The sequence below is a fragment of the Oratosquilla oratoria genome, chromosome 7, assembly GCF_046742065.1.
Source record: "Oratosquilla oratoria isolate Oo_2021 chromosome 7, ASM4674206v1, whole genome shotgun sequence".
NCBI classification, from domain to species: Eukaryota; Metazoa; Arthropoda; class Malacostraca; order Stomatopoda; family Squillidae; genus Oratosquilla; species Oratosquilla oratoria.
The window spans coordinates 16,251,440-16,256,439 of NC_134783.1; positions in this window are offsets into that span (position 1 = coordinate 16,251,440).

Here is a 5,000-nt window from a genome sequence, read left to right on the forward strand (position 1 = left end):
TAAAATTTTCACGATTTTATTCACACACACACACACACACACACACACACACACACACACACACACACACACACACACACACACACACACACACACACACACACACATTATATATATATATATATATATATATATATATATATATGTATATATATGTATATATATGTATACCTCTGTCAAGATTGTTTTTGGCAGTATTCCTGTACTCATTTGTTTCTTAGCAACTTTATATAAAAAGTTCAAGGAATACCCGATTAGACTTTGGATTTGATACTGAGAGAAGCGCTGATTATTGGAGGAAAATTAGTTTAGGTCGTCGTAGCCATTGAACCCTCTTCAGCTAAACATACTCAAGGTCAAAGGGGAGAGTTGGTGGAAGAGGAAACAGAAAAGGAAACGAGCAAAGTAAGGGGGAAAGGAATGAGGAAATGGAAGAGGAGGAGATAGAGTAGTAGAAAGAGGAGAGGTGGAGGAGGAGGAAGAGTAGCAGGAGGAGATGTGGAGTAGGAGGAGGAAGAGAAAAAGAAGCAGGAGGAAGATGGAGAGAGAAAAGGAGGAGGGGGAAAGAAGGTGAAAGAAGAGGAGATGGCAGAGGAGGAGGCGGAGGAGGAGGCGGAGGAGGACGTGGAGGATGCAGAAACGGAGGAGGAGGAGGAAGGAAAAAGAACTGTAAAGAAGGGAAGGGAGAGGAGGAAAGAAGAGGAAGGAATGCAAAGAAGGGAAGGGGGAAGAGAAGGTGAAAGGTAAAAATAGGAGGATTAGGAAGAGGAGTATGAAGAACAGAAACAGGAAAATAATAATCAAAAAGAGGAAGAGAATACGAAAGCTTTTATGAGGAAGAGGTAAACTCATCTAGAAAACAGTTCATGGAATTTGAAATCAGGATTCGAACCCCCCATAACGAGTTCAAACTTCGAATTCCGAAACACGGATCCCGAATTCGAACATCGAATTCCAAATTCGAATCTCGTCTCCAAGATTCGAACCCCACGGTCCAATCTTGAATCTTGGTCTCAGGTTCGAAACTTGAATGGTCGAAGCTTCGAGTATCGAGTTCAAATCTCGCCCGTCTTCTCCCGCTCTCCCTTGGTCGTCACCTCCCCTCAATCAATTTCCTCTGCCATCCACGTCGTCTCCCCTCATTTTCCACCATTCCTTTCTATTCTCGACGCACAGTTCGTAAGCCATTCTCATATTGGTGTGTGTGTAATACACACACACACACACACACACACACACACACACACACACACACACACACACACACACACACACACACACACACACACACACACACACACACACATATATATATATATATATATACATATATATATATATATATATATATATATATATATATATATATATATCATACATACATATACCAAGGCTTTTTCCCCCTTACAAGGGAGGTAGCCAAAAAGGGAAAGGCATAAAAAAATTCCACCCATTCCATCCCTGAATACACTCCACACCCCTCCACCCTCCCTCTTATCTGAGCACCTCCTGGATGACGGGTCATCCATGCACCTTCTCCACTGCCCTGGGTCAGAAGCAGTGTCGCAAGACACAGCACATCCACAGCAAGGCCGCTTCATTAAATCGGCGACCCCCCCTCTCCGTTCCCCCATTGCATAAAAGGAGAGGACGGGGAGAAATCCCTTCGGGCTGCGTCAACTTTTGCTCACACATACTACCTCACCCCCCCCCCGCCCATTCCACCTCATGCAATCACAACATCATCCATATACAACCATTCTCCATTCACCCCTGTCTTCTGTCCTCTCCCATCCTTCCTCAACAGACATTCCCCTCTTCCCCAAAGCCCCCTTCACCCCATCCATCCACCTCATCCTAGGACGTCCCCTCATGTTCACTCCCTCCACATCTGCCTTCCATACCTCTTTTACTAGTCTTTCTTCACTCATTCTTTCCATGTGTCCAAACCATTCTCATATTCTTTCTCCCAGCTCCTTTTCCACCCCTGTTCTCCTCCTCACCTCCTCATTTCTCACTCATATATATATATATATATATATATATATATATATATAAATATATGTATATATATACACAATGGTAGCGGAAAGTTTGGGCGCAAAATTACAGGCGCCCAAACTTTTAGTTAAACTCAAAACACACAAAAAAAAAAAATCTCGATTTCCAATCAAACGTTTACCTATTTTTAAATGTTAGCATCTGTATCGTTATTTAGACGAGACAATAAGCACCACTTGGCAACTCAATTTAGTCGCTATCGGGAGCACGTGGTATCAGTTTGTAAACATCTCTCACGTTTACTAGTCGATTTTTTGCGGTGATTTCTATTTTTGTGCCTCGATATCTCCGTAATGGGAAGTGGTAAAGAGCAGGGAAGAGACACAATTGTTCCTATTATAACCTTCTATAAGGAGGGTTATAAATGTAAAGATATAGCCGCTCGTGTGGGAATTGGAGTGTGGCAAGTGCATAAGCAGGCCAAGAAATTTCGAGACGGAGTTGACGCCATTCCTACCCCCTAAGCCTTGCTGTGGTCGGACAAGGGAGGTATAAAATTGTATATCTAAGGCTATTAGGAGGCAGTTGGATAAAGATCCAACACTCACAGCTCAGAAACTGAAGGAAAATAACCCTACACTGCTGAGGGACGTAAGCGGCCGTAGTCCCATATGACAACTCAGTTACCGTCAAGGCACAGTTGAGTGAAGGTGTGCACTGTTTGACCGTCGCATTGATAATGACTGAGCAAGTAGATGAGCTAATCTGTGTCAAGTTTTGCTGCAAACTTGAATATTCGTCAGCGGAAACTATTCTAATGATTTAGAAGGAATTCCAGGATTACTCCATGAGTGAAGCATAGATAAAGATGTGGTACAAACGCTTCAAAGAAGGCTGAGAATTTGTCGAAAGTGATCCACGTTCTGGTAGGCCTTCAACAAGCAGAACACCCGAAAATGTTGAACGAGGGAAGACTGCAATCAATGAAAATCGGCGATTGGCAGTTCCAGAATTAGAAGATGATCTTGGTATCCCGCGGACAAATCTTTCAGAGATTTTGACGGAAGATCTTGGCATGACACGCGTGGCGACAAAATTCGTCCCGCGTCTCCTGTCCCATGAACAGAAGGCATTTCGTGATAGAACTTCACAGAACATGCTTCAAGCTGCTACAAATGACTCAAATTTCATGAAACAAGTAATAACCGGAGATGAGTCGTGGGCCTATGGCTATAACCCAGAAACAAAAGCCCAGGGACACTGGGAGAAGTGAGGTCAATGCAACAGTCAAACAGTACATACCACTCAATTGTGTCTGGCCGGTAACTGAGTTTTCACATGGGACCTTGGCCACTTACGCATGCGCAGTAAGGTCTTCTGTTAGTGTCCGCCAACTTTTGTTACGATTACACTACCAGTGCTGCAAATATTGATAATGGTTGGATACTTTCCGGACATACCTCGTATTATATATATATGCTTGTAACCACGAGGAAAATAAAGATCGGAATACTGAACGTTTTCGTCTATTAAGACATTTTCAAAGTACATAGTGTCACAACAAAGAATAACTTAAATATAATATAGAAACAGGAGAGGACACACAACGTAAATACGAAAGGAATATCATACAAAGAAACGAAAAATAAAAACAATAAATAAAATGGGTGACAATTGAAACAGGTGAAAAAATGTCACACGACATAAACCATAAGGATGACCAATGACAAGGTGAAAAACAAAACAAAAAACATTCAACATAAAAGATAATAACAAGAAATAAGAAGGGTGACAATTGACACATGTGATTCAACATAAAGATTGACTTACAAAGAAACAAATTATATACATATGCATACATACATATAAAATGGAAAATAATAATAACAAGAAAAAATAAATAAAAATGGATGACAGATGACACAAGTGAAAAAAGGTCACACAAGATGGCTAAGGCGGAGCTTTGGGACATTGTCCTACAATTTGGTTAATCACAAAATTATCTAATTTAAAAAGACCAGTGCTTAAATTAAGATTTTCATTAAAAGTTTTTTTAATGATACACGATTCAATTATATTTCTTATCAAATAAGAATTACTTGAAACAATTTCTTGGGAATTGTCCCAATCAATGCAGTGATTATAGTCTCTAATGTGAGCAAAAATCCCACTTGAAGATTGGCCATTACGGACACTATACTTATGCTGGTTCAATCTAAGTTTTAATTCTTTGCCAGTCTGGCCAATGTAACACGAATTACAATTCTTGCACGGGATAGAGTAGACGCACCCCGCCGAATTATTCGGTGAATTCTTGATAAGAAGTTCTTTGATAGTATGGTTCTTAAACACAACATTAACATTAAACATCTTAAGGAAACGAGGGAGTTTTACCAAATTAGGATGAAAGGGAAGAACCAAAAGATTCTTTTTATTAAAAGGATCTTTTGGGGAACAATCAACATAGGACTTCTTGGCCTTATGTTGTGATCTAACTATCATATGATTTGGGTATCTCAAGTTTGATGCTATTTCATAAATCTTTTTTATTTCTTCATCTAAAAATTCAGGACTACAAACTCTAAAAGCTCTAAGAAACATGGAGGTAAAAACTGATATTTTTGTGTTAAGGTGGTGAGCAGAATAATAGTGAACATATGAAAGAACGTTAGTTGGTTTACGAAAAACATCAAACCTGAAGTACCTTTCTTTTCTGTGAATAGTAACATCTAGAAAGGGTAATTTGTTCTCTTGTTCTATCTCAATTTTAAATTTTATAGAAGGTACTAAATTGTTTAAACTAACTAAGAAATTATCCAAGTTGTGAGCAAGTGGCCAAATGCATAGTATGTCATCGACATACCTGTACCAAATAACATTACGTGGAAGAATACGAGACAACAACTCCCTTTCAAAAAATTCCATGTACAAATTACTCAACAGAGGAGACAAGGGATTCCCCATAGCCATCCCAAATCTTTGTACATAGAACTTTCCAT